The 18836-nt window shown below is 28.0% G+C and overlaps 2 long non-coding RNA genes across 2 annotated transcripts; both read right to left on the bottom strand.

Annotated features, from left to right (window-relative positions):
- Nucleotides 1–1794: 1794 nt before the first annotated feature.
- Nucleotides 1795–5162, bottom strand: LOC112496705 (uncharacterized). Its single transcript, XR_008051176.1, has 4 exons — nt 4901–5162; nt 4540–4806; nt 3976–4063; nt 1795–2070 (listed from the first exon to the last, which is right to left on the bottom strand). It is a non-coding gene; the product is annotated as an uncharacterized LOC112496705 (long non-coding RNA).
- Nucleotides 5163–12673: 7511 nt separating this feature from the next.
- On the bottom strand, nt 12674–15343 carry LOC102626290 (uncharacterized). The gene is made up of 2 exons (XR_372731.4): nt 14641–15343; nt 12674–13877 (listed from the first exon to the last, which is right to left on the bottom strand). It is a non-coding gene; the product is annotated as an uncharacterized LOC102626290 (long non-coding RNA).
- Between the last annotated feature and the right edge of the window lie 3493 nt (nt 15344–18836).

The following is an 18836-nucleotide window of genomic DNA, read 5'->3' as shown; positions in this document are numbered from 1 at the left end:
AGGCCTTGCCTCAGTTGGACATCCTAAAACATGCAAGTTCTTTAAAATTAGGCTTCTTGCATGTCCAAAGCTCGTAAGGGGTTTTGGTAGTCATTTTTAGGGGTGAGCAATTTCGAATTCGGATGAATCCGATTGGATTTCGGATAATTTGGATTGAAAAAAAATTCATCCGAATTCAATCCGACTTTAAATCCGATCCGAATTATTCGGATCGGATCGGATCGGATGAGTTTAGATTTTGGATTATATATCAGATTCGGATTATATTTTGGATTCAAATTAATTCGGATTGAAATCGGATTTGGATATTTTTAACAATTCTCACAAAAAATTTATGAAATATATAATTAATGAAAACTTACTAACCATTTAAAAAAAAAAAACCAAAACAAGTTGACAAATGACAATGTATTATTTCCTTGACAATATGTCATTGACATATACCAAGAAAACAAGCCGATACAAAGTTTCCATTCACAAAAATAAAAAAATATAAACCATTAAAATGAAAACATTTAAATAATCAAATCTAATAATCTATAATCAACGGCCCATTTATATTCTTATATGCATTCATTTTGTGCACACACTCCCATTTAATTTAATTAGTAATCCTCTTACAAGCTAGGTGCATAAACATTACTCCAAGTCCAAGCCTCCAAATAAGCAACACAAAATAAACATTGCTCCAACTCTCCAAAGTCCAAATGAATAACACAAAACAAACTTTGCTCCAACTCCAAGTCTCCAAGTAAACAACACAAAATAAACATTACTCCAAGTCTCCAAACAAATAACACAAAATAAACAATCAAACATTACTCAAAGTTTCCAAATAAATAAACAACACAAAATCACAAAATAAATATTATCATTATATCATCCAACAATAAAATAAACCAAAATAAAAATTATCATCCAAAAAATTTAGTCATTTAGCTTATTTTTTTAATTTTCAGTTTTTTTTTAGTTTACAATGCAAATCCGATCGGATGATTTGGATTGATCCGAATCCGATCCGATCCGAACCAAATCTGATCGGATCGCACAAATTTCATCCAATCGGATTTGCCTTCAAATTTGAATCCGATCCGATGCCCACCCCTGGTCGTTTTAGTTGAAATTTTATCAAGGATATATGTTGCAATCTTAAGTGTTTATCCCCATAGTAATTCTAGTAAGGTAAAACGACAAATTATAGTCCTCACCATGGCTTAAAGCGTCATGTTTTGTCTTTCAGCAACACCATTCATAATGGACAAACCTAACATAATATATTGTTCGACGATACTGCATTCCTCTAAAAATTTAACAAATGGTCTTGCATGTTGTTCACCTGAACCATCATATCTGTCATAGTATTCGCCACCACGATCAGATCTGATTTTTTTTATTCTTTTGCCGAGTTGGTTTTCAACTTTAGCCTTAAAGATTTTGAACATATTTAAGGACTGTAACTTTTCATGGAGAATATATATGTAATCATATCTAGAAAAATCGTCTATGAACATCATAAAATATTGTTGACCATTCCAAACTGTCACAGGAAGTGGCCCACAAATGTTTGTATGTATGAGTTCTAATACATTCTAAGTTCTATTGGCTTCAAATCTCTTTTTATTGGTTTGTTTCCCCTTGATACATTTAACACAGATATTGAAACCTGTAAAATCTAAAAGATCAAGAATCATTGTTACCCCAATAACGAGATTTTTTTTTTTTTGACGGGGGGAGGAGGGGGGGGGGGGGTTTGTTGAAGGAAGTGGAGAAAAAAGTTTGAAGAAACAAGCTGGGCTACTTCTCAAATCTCAAACAATTGATATTGTTTGAACCAATGTGAGAATTAAATAAATTATTAATAACTATCAATTGTTTGAACCAATGTGACAATTAAATAAATTATTGATAACTTACAAAGTCACATATTAATTTCTGAATAAATCTCTCACCAGAGCAAGGAACCATCCAGCCATCTCAGTTTTGCCCCTGTTATTTCATTTTCAGCATATGGAACGAAATCAATTCTTTAGGGCTGGGCTTGTTTCATCTATTTTTATATCAGTCGTGCTCCTGCAAATAAATGAAGCAAATCTCATAAACAGCTACAACATCAAAAGCAAAACAATGCCAACCCATCACAGGCCTAACCCTAGATCAAAAATTTCAATTGCCTAAGTTAGTTGCTTCACACAGTGGACTGAGCAACCAACTTGGACATTTTAATAATGCAATTATAATGGTTGGAATTGTCAATTTTCTCCTATCATGTATATAGTGGGTCCAGCTACCTTGCAACAGTTGCAAGGTGCTACCAATTTTTGTCTTATGTGAAGTTAAGTTTCATTTAACTCCTTACTTTCTTTGTTATTTATAATTTATTTATAAGTTTATGTGCTCTATCTAGTGACCTTTTAAAATGTAATTTTATTTTATTTTATATTATATTATTTTTTTTACATTTATTTATAAGTTTATGTACTTTAGCCGGTGACTTTTTAAAATGTAATTTTATTTTATTTAACATTATTTATCTTTTTAAAAAGACTAAATATAACAATAAGCCTATGACTAAATAATATTCAATAAAATAAAGTAAATAATATTAAAAAGTTATTTTAAATAAAACAAATAATAGTAAAAAGTTATTTTAAATAAAATAAATAATATTAAAAATGATATTATTTTTAAGACACTATTATTTTTAATATTATTTAGTTTTTTAAAGAATAAATATAATTATAAGCCTATGACTAAGTAAAAAATAATATTAATTTTTTAACACTCATGACTGATTATTTTATTTTATTTAACATTATTTAGTTTTATGAAAGAATAAATATAATAATAAGCCTATGACTAAATAATATTAAATACAATAAAAATGAATAATATTAAAAATGATATCTATTTTTAAGGCTCATTATTGATTATTTTATTTTATTTAAATATTATTTATTTTTAAAAGAATAAATATAATAATAAACCTATGATTAAATAATATTAAATAAAAAGATAAAAAAATGTTAAAAATAATATTTATTTTTAAGGCGCTGTACTGATTATTTTATTTTATTTTATTTAGTTTTTTGAAAGAAAAAATAAAATAATTAGCATATGACTAAATAATATTAAATAAAATGGAATAAATAATATTAAATAATATTTATTTTTAATAAAATAAATAATATTAAAATTTTATTCTTTTAAATAAAATATATAATATTAAAAATAAAATTTATTTTTTAATACTCACTACTAATTAAACAATATAAATTAGAGACAATTTGGAAATATGTGCTAAAAATTTTAACTATTTAACTTGTTTATGTTTTTAATAAATATCAGGGAGTGTAATGTTAATATTCAAATAGACAAATCTCTACCATTGAAACTACTTTTTTACTAAATCCAATAATAAAGGACTAAATTCAAGAAAAGACAAAAATTGGTGTTACCATGTAATTGTTGCAAGATAGCTGAGTCCGTATATAGTGCTACTACATTAACATATTATACTCTAAAAACTATAATTGCCTGCATAATTCTTAGCAACCATCACAATTGAGGAATTAATCCATTTATGCAACCATCCCACAAACACAAATATTCTTGCCATTTATATTGATGCTAAATTATTATAATTTGGTTACACTATTATCATCATCATTACTACGTCAAAAAGTTGCATCACTACTGCATAAAAAAGTAGCACAAATATTAAAAAAAATATATGCTTTACAAAAGATTATCATCTTTAATAACCCAAAAAAAAAAGCGATCCTTAACACTTTCCCCTCTATGTCAGCAAAATAATATCACTCCTTAGTTTATCATATCCCCAGACCTGGTTCATAATAATGATTGAAAAATTATGGATATGTTATCAATCCTTTAGCAAAAATATCAAGGACTAACACAACATCACAACAATGGATTGATTATAGACCTGTGTAGACAAAGTTAGAGACAACTTACTGCTATAATCCTTTGAGCTGCAGGCAAGGCTGATGCTTTCAAACAGGTTTTGGGAAGAGTCATTTGTTTCTTCTTCATCAAGTAAATCCTACAAACATGGAAGAATGAAATTGCCAACTTCTACAAGCAGTATTTAAAAAGATTACATAGATTCAAATTAAATTACATGGTTGAATTCAATAAAGGGATATTACCAGAATAACTTCTTTTACCCTTGAAATATTGAAATCACTCTTTTCTCTTCTATGAAAAAAAAATTCATAAATGGACACAATCCTCATAAACCCAAAATTACTCTGGATGCATAACTACACTTGAAATCCCATGACTAAAAAAAATTAATTATTCAATTTATTCTCTTAAATGCTCTATTAAAGACAAATAATTTTCTCTTGCAAACAGTTAAATTTCAAAAATAAAAAATACTCATTGTATCTTTCAAGCAGGACTAGGTCCTTAAATATTCTCTCTAGATTTTCTCAGCAAACAAACAAAAAAAGAAATAATATAGAACAAAAATAAAAAGAAATAATATAGAACAAAGATGAAAAAAGAGAAATGAACATCAATGGACGAAGAATTATCGAACTGAATGTGATCCCAAAGCTTCACAAAGATCTCGTGATTTCTATACAGTGAACCGGGAAGGGGAGTATGGCCCACAAAACCAGGATTTGCAGGGTCGGCCCAGGGTTTTGGTGCGTTGATTGAAGGTCGTGAGGGCTTAAAGTTTCCTTGTGCTGAGTGAGGTGAAATGAAGAAATAGAGAGACCTACGAGAAAGAATTTCAATTGAAAAATTCTTATCTCCAAGCCGGGACAAGGGACAACACTGAAAAAATCGAAAATTAAAACTTTATCTAGGACTAAATAATAATGAATTTAAAAAAAAAATGAGACAATTATATGAAGAGAGAGAGAGTCACCTCTAGCGAAAGAGCTTCGAGCTTAGATATTCTGTTTCTTATCTTCAATATTGTTAGGGTTTATCAGGGTTTCTTGTCTTCAATCTTCCATCTTTGTTAGGATTTCTTCGAACTGTTCTTGTTTGGTTTAAAGTGTATTTGTTTCGTCTACTTGGTTTGATTTGGGAAGATTTCCGAATGATTTAGGAAGAGAGGCAATACGAAGAGAGAGAGAGAGAGAGGGAAGACGAAAAGATTTCAAAATTTTCCAAAAAGTATTCAGAACGACGCCGTTGCTACTATGAGAATTTGAAATATATAAATATAATGGGTTAAAAAATCGGATCATTAAAGCATTAAAGAATGTAATTTTTTTTTTTTTACTAGTGATTGTTTGTTGTGAATTAAGCCAAAGATTAAGATTAGGAAAAAAAAAAAAAGCAACTAAACTTCGATGGGGTTGAAAAGTCTTAGGACCCATATCAAGAACGTTGATAGCAAAAACTAAAATTGAAAACATCATTGAAATATAATGTACATTATTAGATTTAGTTTCATTCAAAGAGTATGTTATAATGTAATTCGACTATAATTTAGTCATAAAATTCAAAGTTTAGTCATTAATTCAATTTGCTAGAAAATTTACAAACTAAAAGATAATAAAACTATTAATCCAAAATCAATTTAATTAGATAACGATAAATGAATTATTGCCAGACTTTTTGTTAATGAATTTAGTCATTGAAAAAATATGTTCTAATTAATGTGCGTCTATTACGATCGACATTAGGATAAATTGGATTATAAGTACCATGAGAACTAAATTATGTGAGACACACCATGGACAATTTAATTACTAATCATCCAATGTTAATGAAATAAACTTCGGCAATAGAAACTAAATTCAACCGTGAAAAGCTACTTTAAATTTATCCCCTACTATAATTAATAAATATAGTGACAATATAAGTGTTGATGAGCATAATTTTACACTTATATTGTTCTTAGCGCAGCAACACACTGTTGAGTGAAATTCTAATGGCGGCAAAATTCGTTTCTTCTCCAACTTTCACAAAAATCATTCCCTCGCTTTCACTTTGAGTATTAATTCGCTCGTTCTAATTATAACTGTAATTTCCTTATTAAATCGCGCGACTATATACAACTATTTATCAAAGCACAAAACAGAGTCTATGCTTTCTTGTTACTTTACTTTATTTTTAACACGTGTAAAATAATTTACCATACATATTGTAAAAGTAATTACATATTTTATTATTAATTTTTTAATTCAAGGTGAATTTTGTAAAAGTTACGAGAAGAAACAAATATACCATTAGAATTTGATTTCACTAGACCGTGCATTTAAAATACTAAAAATAAAGTACGAATATAGAAACTATGTAATAAGAATAAAATAATTAAAGATGTTAAGATTTGTATGTATTTCATAAATTGAAACTTAAAAGAAATACATTTTTAAGGTAAATTTTTCATGGCAAGGTGTTTGATGAGTTTATATTTTATAGATCAAACTATGGATGTCTTACGAAATAAAATTTAAGATGGTTTTATAAGAATTTTGAAGGGGTGTAATTAGAAAGCTATGTTAACTTGGTGTAATGGGCTTGTTCTAGTCATCATGTGGGCTGTCTTCGATGGATTGGACTTGCATCAGTTATGTGGCATGATGACATCATCAGCTTTAACAGCAAATTAATTAATTAACCGTTTTAGTTTTTCATGCTCAGAACTAGAGGTGGACAATAGGCTGGACGGCACGAGGTATGGTATGGGTATAGTACATGTTTGTATAGCACAGCACGGCACGAATATGTTTCGGTAAAACACGCGGCACGGCATGCACGTGGGCTAGGCTGGGTATAGATTTTAGGTACGTGGGCCTTAAAAGCACGACACACGAAAAAATACGCTATAAGCACGTTTCATTTTTTAATGAAAGTAAATTTAAAATTTTATGATTTTATAAATAACTTAAAATTGAATCATGTAATATATTTTATTAGCTCAAATTTTAAATTTATTTAATTCTTAGTTTCAAAAAAATAAATTTGATTTACATTTATAATTTATCAAATAAATAATTAATATCATGATTTTATAAATGTGTATTAATATTATTATAAACTATGATATATGACTATACATAATTCCAAGTTAACAATTAAGTTAACCCTTAAAAAAATTATTGTTGTTGTTGTTGTTAAGTACTAAAAAAGATTTCTAATATAGAGTCAAACTTAGTAATTAATATTACATTCTCTTATAATTATTAATTTATTATTATTGAATATGAACTTGAGTTTTGAATTTTTTATTTTATTAAATTTGAATAAAGGCACATGGATCCAAAAAAGTACAAAGACTTAAAAAAATAAGACAACAACTTGACATGCGCTCTTAAAAAAAAAAAAATAATTGGTGGGTTTTTTTTCTTAGGCACGGCACGACACGTGTGGTGGGCCAGGCCTAAGAAAAAAAAATTAAGCACGGTACGACATGATATAAAATGCATAGTGGACACAGTACAACACGAGCATGAGCATGCGTGGGCTTCCTTTGATGGGACTGGACCAGCACGGCCGATTGGCCACCTCTACTCTGAACATCATATATTTTAAGATAAAATTTCAAACACCAAAGCACTACAACAAACCAGGTAATTAGTAAGTAGTAATTATTAAATTTTTTTATCCCAATTTTCATGATGTATGTGATTAAATTATAAGTAAATTTAGGTAAGTAGTAAGTAGTGTCTATCATGTGCAATTATAAGTATCACTTTTCATTCCGAAATTGACCCCTAACACTTATTATTTTCTATTACATAAAATATTAAAATAGATACTAATTAGAATCAGTTAATATATGAAATTTTATTAAAAGCTAAGGACTTAAGGTTATGTTTGGCATGTGGGATTTGATTAAACTAATTATTAGAATTGAATTGGATTAGATTAAATTTAATTAAGTTGCATTATATTATATAATCCTACGTTTGGTACAGTATCGAATTAGACTATGTTAAATTATATTTAAATAATATTAAATAGCATTTAAGTTAATATTTGAATATAAATATCAATTATTCATGAAATTTTATAATCATAATTAAAATAAATTTAAAAAATAATTAATAAGAAAATTAAATATATTGTAAATAAGTTATTGAGTAGTCATAATATAATAAACAAAAAAATTAAATATTTAATTAATTCTTATCAAATATTTAAAAATATTATGTAAAATCAATTAATTAATGGTATTATTAATTTTCATGATTACTTTTAATATTCTATTAATGATTATTAAATTTAAGACAATCAAATAATGCAATAAATTTTTAAATGGGTAGTTTTATTGATAAATTGTTAAATATGCTAGTAATGAAAGTTTAATCTCAAGAGTTAGTAGAAGTAAAATTACCAATTTAATTAGATCATAGATAATAAATAAAAATAAATTTTAATAAATCATAATAAAAAATTAATTAATTAATATTAGGTGTAAATAAAAATAAAAATATAAAAAATCTCATATATGAACAACTTTTTTCTTTAATCTTATCCCAACTAAGAATAACTTTTTTCTTTAATCTTATCCCAACTAAACCCATGTATAAATAAGGATTATTAATCTCATGATTTTAGGGTTAAATTCAAATTTAGTCCCCCTTAATCCAATCTAACTAAGCTTGCCAAACATGAGATAAATATTTAATCTCAAAATTAATCCAATCTCATACTTAATCATAGCATCCAAACATGGCCCAAGAGTGATATGTTAAAGGTGATGAATATTATATAACTTATGCTCATCAGAATTGTTATTAATAGAATTATAGTAGTAGGGGATAAATTAATTTATTTTCACTATTGATATCATTTTCTATTAAATAAGAGTATTTCATTAATCGAAGATAACTACATTGTCCATAGCATGTATTATACGATGTACAACATGGTTTTCATAAGGTGCATTTGACAGCTTACATTACACTGTATTACATTGCATTAAAGTAGTATTCTTATGGTAACCCATGTTTGGCTGTAATTTTTGATTGCCTTGCATTTTATTAAAAAATGTGGCTAATACAATAAAAAGTGTATAAAACAAACTCATGGAAGGTGGGGTTAGGTTGCATTGCCTTAAAATACTATTTACATTTTAAATATAATCATTTAACTTTTATTATTTAATAAAAAATTAATTTAAATGATAATATAAGATAATAATAAACCTAAATAATTAATAAACAAATGATAATACATTATTTTATTACATAAAATCATTTTATTATTGTTACACTAAATAAAAACGAATTTATAAAAAAAATTGTCATTTATTATTTACAAACACACTAAATTTAAAAATAAATTTTAATTAAACAATTATAATCGACTTTATTATCCTACATTATAATAACTAATATATAGAAATAAATTAATATTATAATATAATATTATTAATAATGTAACATAATATTGTAATATTTTATAATTTAATAATAGTATATTACTAAATCATTTTTATTATAAACATTAATATATATATATATATATATATATTATACTTAAATTCAAAAATTAATAATAAACCCCTAAAACGTTAATCAATTTAAATAATATTAATTTAATTTTAACATTAATATAAAATAATATTACTTTATACAATACACTATAATGCAATACAACTTATATAATATAGTATAAAACTATATACCAAACACATTCATAGTGCTTACAATCCAGTATATCCTAATGTGAACTGTAAGTATCTCATATTATAACATATTTTTTTGAATGACTAAATACAATAATAAATAGCCTAATGGTTTTTTATTTTTCCAAATTTAATTATATTGATTTTGGATTATTATTTATATTATTTTTCATCATTGTTAATTTACTAGCAATTTCAATTGAATATGTAGCTATACTTATATCGTTTAAGTGAAATCGATTTACAATATAACATATTCTTTCAATGAAACTAAATTCAACATGGTTAAATCCTATAATGTATACTATATTTCAATAATGATTTGAATTCTATTTGTTGCTATCAAAAGAATTAATGTACTCCGAAGAATTGAAATAAAAAAAATTATAGTTAGTCTAATTACTATCTTATTCTATTAAAAAGACTTTAATTTATTTTACTTTAATTGATTCTATAACTTTTAAATCCAATTCCAGATTGAGTTGAAATTATATTATTAATGAATGTATATTGGTTCCAATTGTTTTATACAATTATTTATTTATTTATTTTAATGAACCTCAATGGGAGGAGGAAAGTTTTATTAAATAAAAGCATAATCAAATTTAATTAGTCATTCAGTGTTTTTTCTATTATTATTAGAGTTACATTATGTTTTCATTTCTAATTAAAATTATTATGTTCTTAATTAATTAATCCCCGGGCCGTGTGAATAACTGAATATTGATTCTATTCGATGGGGGCATAAAAAATGTATTATTTGTGAAAAACATTATTAACTTTTTTTTTTTGGTTAATTACAAGGAAAATTATATTGTGCGACTCCTATCATATGTGCCGTCACAGGTAAAGGCAAAATTCAAAGCAACTAAGCAAGGGAGTATTAGCCAATAGTAATCTCTCAACCGTATCCTGCAAAAATAAAGATATTACAAAACACAACCAAGTGGAAAATAATAATAATAATAATAATAATAGAAATGGGTAGTAGAAACGCTCTGCTGCTGATTGTCTATTGGAACTTGGGAGAGAACTAGTTTATCTCTTCATAACAAACAACTACTGCAGATAATGATACTTTTTCCCAAAGATTTTAAAGTCGTCAAAACTAACCAAGTGGAGGAATTCATCCCATGAGTAAAGTTTATTCCCAGTTCGCTCAACCATTTCTTTCTGCTCTGCTACCAATGATTTGGCAAACCATAGTTGCAATCACAACCAAGTTCAGCAAAATGTCCTCTGGTTGTTCCAGCAAACCAAAATAGGACTAGTCATTGAACCTTCCAGATGTTGAGCAGATCTACAATCAAGATTCAGTAGCTACATAAGCAAATGGATTCAATAGAACAACCAAACTGGCGATTGACAATGTCAGGATTATGTATGAAAATTAATTCCACTAGATGTCAGTGGCCTCAAACTACTGTCTCGTTTCTGATCAAGAACAGTTAAATTCCTTCAGCTTCTTCAAAACTAGCTAAAGGAACATGTTAAGAATAAAGCAAAAACGAAAAACTTCTTGGAAAATATCAGATAAAAAGTGCGAGTTGTATATTCAACCCAGTCTATTGGCTAATTATTTAAGCAAATGGATTAAAAAGAAAAAAAATTTGCAACTATATAGAACAGAAAGTAGGATTTAACTTTTTTATTGGAAACATGACATAAATAGGAAGCCATTGGTAATTTTTTAAAACACTGAAGAGGCACATAAAATTTTTAAAGCACTAAAGGAGTACATAAAATCTCCAAGGACTTTTAGGATATAAATTACAAATCAAAAATTTTTAAAGCACTAAAGGAGTACATAAAATCTCCAAGGACTTTTAGGATATAAATTACAAATCATCATCAATTTAAATCCATAAACTAAGCTTTTATTTTCTCTGCGGTGCAAAAACGATGCGTAAGACGTATATAATGTCTCCATGTTTCCTGTCTTTAAAGAATTCTGCAGTGGTTCGAGCTGCACTAATTGCTGAAGAAAAGTTATCCATAATTAGGGATGGTAAAAATTCTCACGGGTACGGGTACCTTTAGGGATTTTTCCCATTCGAGGAGGGTACATGAATAATTTTTTACTCAATTTCTTATTCGGGGAGGGGACGGGGATGAGGTGGAATCCCCATCCCCTACCCATTTCCCCATTTTAATTTTTAATTTTATTTTAATTTTTTAAAATTATTAGTAAATAAATTATAAAATTATAAATATTCGTAAAAATAAAAAATATCAAAATATTTATATTATTAAACTTTTGGGCCTAATTAACTAATTAAAGTCCTAAATTTTTATTTAGGACAATAAAAAAACCGAGTAGATTCTATTAGCCCAAAATTTTTTAATTTTAATATTCTTTAAATATTTTAAACTTAAATCTATTTTTTATTTATTTTTAGATGTTATAATTGCCCACAGCGAATCACAATTTTAATATCTAATATAATATAATATAATATTTCCTCTTGATTTACTCCGATTTAACTATTGTGTTGTAAAGGGAATAGTCTACATTTATAAAGTGCCCACGCCACCATTGAAAAAGTTAATTTTGAATCTAAATTCGATTTTATTTGTAACAATTTTGTATTAGACTATTAATTTATTCATGATAGTTTGTAAAAGAAGTTTGTATCCCTTGCATGCTACGTTACTTACTAATTTAATGTATGTGACTTTTGTAATGAATATTAATGTAAGACATATTTCGAACTTTACTTTTATTTGAATTTTTTATTTTAATATGATTAACTCAAAATCGAAAAAAAAAATATATTAGTTATTCGGGGATCGGGAATCCTCGAGGATCTCCTGTTATTATTCGGGGAGGAGATGAAGATTCTCTCAAGTAATTCTGACGGGAACGGGGACATACGCAAAATATCGAGGATGAGTACGGGAAGATGCCATCCCTATCCATAATCAACCCGAATTTGTTAATCATCTTTTACTCCCTCTTCATCTACATTGCTATAATTTTGGTATCTAGATCGACGAAAAACATGCATTGACGAACACGTACGTATTACACTTTAATATCATTAAAAGAAATTCAATAGAAACAAATAAATTATATTTTTCATGGATTTCATCACAAGTTTCATGTCACTAGTTTTTCATATTTATAGCAGCTAGTAAAGAGCAAAGCCACACAAGCTGTGGTCTTGTTTTTTTTGCTGCTTCATTCCCAAACTTGGAGATAAAGATGTAGTCTCCTATATTCTCAATCTTCACTTCCCTTTTCGTTTGCCACACCTGGTTCAAAGCGATTCTCAATCCCTCTGCATTTACATTTCTTGTATGTAGCACCTTCCCTATCAGGCATCCAGCTGTGATTTGTAGACCCCTCTCCTTCATTCTGCCCTTAAACGAGAATTTGTTTCCTTCTGCCTCTTCTAGAGATTGACTTGCACCTCCGTATTAGCTCCTCTGTCTCCATTAAGAATGCTGGCTAGGTTGCTCGAGTTTATTGAAAGAATTTATTACCCCATTAACTGCTTACCTTCCCAGCCCAACTATTTCCAGTGACTATTGAGAAATCTTTATAACAGTAAGAATCACTTTCATTAACAAGATATGATAATTAAAAGAAAAACACTCAATAAGAGCGATTTAATGAGCTATAGAAGCTCAGTTATAACTTCTATTCTCTAAGCTTTCGCAGGGAGAGAAAACTTTGAGAGAGAAGACAGCTGTGGTCTTGTTGAATATGCTAAAAAGAGCATATAATGGAAAATAAGTTCTCTTCGTTCATCAAAATTTGGATGATTAAGGAGACAAAATCCAGACCAAACCCTAAGTTTGTTGGATGGAAACTGACTAGCTTGATTTCTAGATCATGAATACAAATAAAGTATATTATTCAACCGAAAAACAGGTCAAACAGTGTTGGTAGTAGATTTGTGATTGCATATATCCCAACCCCTTCTTTGTTTTATAAATTGACGTAATGCTTTCTTTTTCTATTAGTTTTCAAGATTTCGTCACTAACTTCATCATACATTTACTACTTCCAGTATATTAGCTTATACTAAATTTAAACAAATAAGATCATTTCTAAGACGACACAAACCTATTGTTGCTTCCATTTGACCAATTGTCACCCTCAACTTCCCATTCTTCACCATCCAAACAAAGAATCTTGCGGCTTTGATCCATTGGGCTCAGCATTTCCGAGACCTCTGCATCACATGTGACTGCTTCATTTTTCTTGCTCATTTTTTCCCAGCTGCATTCCATTTCCCCTGTTCATCGACTACATGTACATAAAAAAACCATCAAATTCAGCAATCATAAAAGACTTAAACCAAACAGAGCCGTCAACATTTATGGTTAAGAAAAGTTAACTATTTTTAAATTGCATTTATAACGATAATACATAATACAAAACAAGAGATGCCTAAACACTAATATTGCCTAAACAAAATCATATTACTTTATATTTCCATTACCTATCATATGAAATTGTGGGATGGAGTTTAATCGGAACTATTTTCTTATCTACTTTTTTAAATTTTCATATGAAGTGGCATTTCTACTACTTAAAGAGTTGATTCCGTTCTTCAAATTTAGCATGCAAATAAAACATGATGTAGTCAAATTAATATATTTTCCTATTATTGTAAATATTATTTAACAAACAACGTATAAGAGCTAAAACCCAATACAAAAATTCATAAATACTTAATTCAACTTTGAAATCAGTATTATCAAAATCAATCAACGACACAAATCAGAGATCAAATGGGTAACTATATAAAAAGGAAACAAGTTACATAGAACATAATTCACCAAAAAAATTATAATCAGTAAATTCAGTAGTCAAAGCAGGCAATGACGGGGGTACGTATTGAATGATCTTTATTTTTTTACAACGAGTGACCAAAGAGAATATATAATAATATAATGTCAATTTAAAAATAAAAATAAAAAAAACAGTAAAGCAAACAAAGGGAAAGGAACATGCAATCATTGGATTCTATCAAATCCATATGTGATACGTTTGATGATAGGCTTACGATGTTTGCTTAACGGAAAGCCAGACCGAGAAGCGGCGGAACAATCTTTCCGCTGGCATTCGACCGACCAGCCAAGCTGCAGGAAGAAGAAGCATCGATGGCAACCGCTTGCAGACGAATAGGCAACGACTTCATTGACGGGTTCGATTAAGTTTTGCAAATTTTTTCATGGATAGAGTTCAATTTACAATTTCATTTTCCCTTCACAATCCCTAGAGGCCTAAACAAGCCCTCTTCAATTTTTAATTTTTTCTCTTTTGATAAACCCTAGAGCATTCCCTCTTCAATTTTTAATTTTTCCCCTCCACAAACAGTCCTCAAACCATTTGTTCAAGTTGCCAATCACTCTAAACAAACCAATTCAGCCAGTTTCCCTTCCGTCACTATTTTTGGACAAATTAAACATCATCCATTGGATTAGATTTTAACACTTTGAGCGGGCAAGATTTTCCAGATTATATGTTATGTTAAAGGTAACTTGGGAATTACCTTAAAGGGTATGTATATCAATTGAAAAACCAATATTTGTTTGATTGATTATTTATGATAATTGTGAATTCAGGATAATTCTTACTCTAAATACTTGAACTAAATATTATATACACTAGAACCTCCATTACCAGTCTTATCATTGGATTAATGTGATAAATTAATAACTTGATAAAAGAACAAGGATAATTATATTTAAAGGTATCGAAAAATGATTATGTAGACGATCCAATTTTTATAAACCAACATCAAAACTCTCTTTTTTAATTATAATATTATTTGTACATAGTAATTAAAAAAATCGACTTTAAACATAATTTAAATAGTTTAATTTATCTAATGGACTAATAATATAATATTCCATAAATATATTTCACCTTAATTTTATTGAGATAAATTTTTCAGACAAATTTATTATTAATTCAAAATTTTATAGTAACTGTATTTTTAAATCTTTTATTTATTTTTGTATTGGAGTTGAGGTGAAATTGGAGTAAACAAACCTCTCATTACTTGGTAATCTATTATTCCTCAAATTAATTTACTTACGAAATTTAAAAGGATTCCTAAAAGAATTAGTTGCTACGCCACTGCCGACGGGCTTCGGATGGGTCCAGCGGACGCGCCGAAATAGTGCAAATGCAGGCGTCTGGTTGCATGCGGAACAACGTCACTAGTCACTACAACCACTCTGGGAAAGCGGGATCTTTATGGAAAGTAATATGAAAGAAAAGGAAAATTGAAGTCTCCACTTCACCCCTCCTAACAAAGGTTTTAAATAATTTTTAAAATGTAAATTATTATATTTATTTTATAATACTTTTGTATTTATTATAAAATCTTCAATAAGTCTTTGGATTAAATAGATTTTACAATTAATAAAATATATCTAATGTATTAATAATACTTAAAGTATTTTATATAATATTAAAAATAATTTATTTTAATATTATGTTTCTATTTATTATAGAATTTAGTTTACTATAACATAAGATTGTAAAGTATTAAGTTTTTTTAAATATTGAAATTATTTTAAAATGTATATATTGTCACATTTATTTTAACATTATATTTCTATTTATTATAAAATCTTGGAGTCATTTTTTTTAGGTAATGAAGTCCATAGGTATTATAGTCAAAAGGAGATCTTAGTGTCCATTATTAAAAATTTAGGGTCTACATGACCATTTCCCAAATTTTAGGGTGTAGATGTCCTTTTTCCTTTGATAAGTTTATAAAATAATAATTTTTTAGAAATTTTTATTTTCCTATAAGATCCATTTATGATATGAGTTAATAATTATCTAATTTGAAATTAAATCCAAACGATGTCTCTATATGGATTTTGTAAAGTATGTTGCTTGCTTCTTAATGGAATTGATTTCAACTTGGATATCTTCTATGATATTTTGTAATGTGAAAAGAAATTCTAGTTGCTGTTTTTTATAAAAAATAATAATTTAATGTTAATATATATTTCAATGCTTACTAGACAGGTTCTATAGTAGAATTAGAGTAGTACTAGGGATTCCAACAGTTGTGTTTCAACTTTATGTTCAATTAATATGGCATTCATTTATTGAATTGCATAATATTGATTTTTACTAATTATGGAATTTACTATTCAATAAATGAATGACAGATAACAATTGAACTCAAATTGAAACTCAATTGTTGGGATCCCTAACATTATTGATAGAATTGTCATCTTTAACATGAAAAAATAAAAATTATACAATAATTTTATTACTACTAACTACTACTTAAATAAAATAATTTAAATACCAAACCAAGGTAAATCAATAATCATGATCATATTTATCGAAGCTTCACTGTTTCGAGAAGTATGAGACTATTCTGTATGCTTTGTTTTACTGTGACTATGCAAAGGATGTGTGGGGTTGACTCGGTTTGAAGAGATTGTCCTGACTGTTTCTTTTTCAATGCTTTTGAAAATTTCTCGTCTGCTTTAACCAAGGGTGAGCATAATTTGCTGGTTTTAATTATGTGGGGAATATGGGGAGCGGGGCATAAAATGCTACATGTGATATGAAGGTCTACAACTCAATTCTGCTTGTATTATGGCTCAAGCATATGGGGTGTGGGTAAATATTGGTCATAGTGGGGGTGTAAATGTGAGTGCTAATAAAGAAGGATCTATTTCGGTGGCTTGTGTTTGGCAGCCACTTGTTCATGGGTGGTTTAAGCGTAACACAAACGCGGTGATGTTAAGTTTAGGAAGGATGGTTGGTTATGCTATTGTCGTACTAATCATGATGGTTGGTGTCTACTGAGACGATGTTGACACAGCTAAGGCGAAAGCCTTACGCTTACGTATCTGCCTTACTAGTGAGATTGATTTATCTCCTTTAATTGTTGAGTCAGACTTCTTGTTGGTTATCTAATTATTAACTAAATAATATAGTACTTATACTGAGCTGTTTTGGACTTGTTTATGAGATACAGTGTCTCCTATTATGAAAACTAACTATTTTCTCTGTTTGTGTTATTAAAATTCAGTGTATACCACAAATAAATAACCACAAATTAAACCAATACTATCCAAAATAATAAATCAACCACAAATTAAACCAATATAATCTAAGGTAATCAACCATAATAATCATAGGTTTTTACATTAAAAAAATCAAATAGAAAAAATCACGGGACCGTAATCCGGTATAACCTTTCACTCTATAATTAACAGAATTATAGCCATAGACGGATCCCCTTCTAGGCTATTATTTTTGCTGTTAAAAATGGCTCAAGCTCCTTTTGGAAAAGAGAATATAAAGAATTTGGCCACAATTAAAATTAAAAAAAAAGTATTTATGGTTTAATAGTACGAGTTCTACTCTAAATTTTTACACACCTTAGTTCAAATCTCTTCAACCACATTAATCACTTTTTAAAAGATATTTATGCATATTTCTTTTGATTTATTATTACACTTTTTAAAATTAAAGAGAAAAGAATAAAAACTAAATGTAGATTTCTTTTAATTTATTATTATTACTTTTTAAACTAAAAAATAGAATAATAAAAAAATTAAATTCCCCTAATTTAAATCTGAGTTAAGTGAACAATAAAAAAATTAAGCTCTCCTAAATTAAATTTAATTTTTTGAACCGAGCCCCCATAATCAAAGTGATTGGGTCTGCCATTGATTACAACACAAATTATTCTTTAGATAATAATAGAGGTGATGAAAGGCTCACAATATCAAGAATCTCATCATCTCTTAGTTCACAATAACGTCCTAGTATTTGTTGTTATCACAAGTGAATATCTCAATTAACAACCAATGAGAGAACGTAACAAAAATTAAGACCAATAGAACTATAGAAAGCGATCCCAAAAATTTACTCCCTAAATTTAAATAAAATCATAATTACATTCACCTTCTGAGAAGTCCAATTAAAGATTGAAGCCCTTCTTCCTAATTTCAAAGTCACCCCCAGTGTCTCCTCTTCTTCTCTCTTGCTTTTTCTTGCTTATGTTACCGGCTGCCGCTTCACTTGCTTTTGCTTTTGCACTCATGGTTTTTTATTAACTCAATTTTAATGGTTAATTTCATCCAAGTCCAACGCTTAACAAGAATTGCATAGCAATTACACCTTTTGGACTTTAAGCTTTTGGGTCATCCACTTGAGATGGACCTAGCATACTGAGATTGTAATGCTTTAGCTAAGTTTGTCCTTAGTTTA

The sequence above is a fragment of the Citrus sinensis genome, chromosome 8 (assembly GCF_022201045.2).
Source record: "Citrus sinensis cultivar Valencia sweet orange chromosome 8, DVS_A1.0, whole genome shotgun sequence".
NCBI lineage: Eukaryota > Viridiplantae > Streptophyta > Magnoliopsida > Sapindales > Rutaceae > Citrus > Citrus sinensis.
This window is presented reverse-complemented; position numbering and strand designations above follow the sequence as displayed.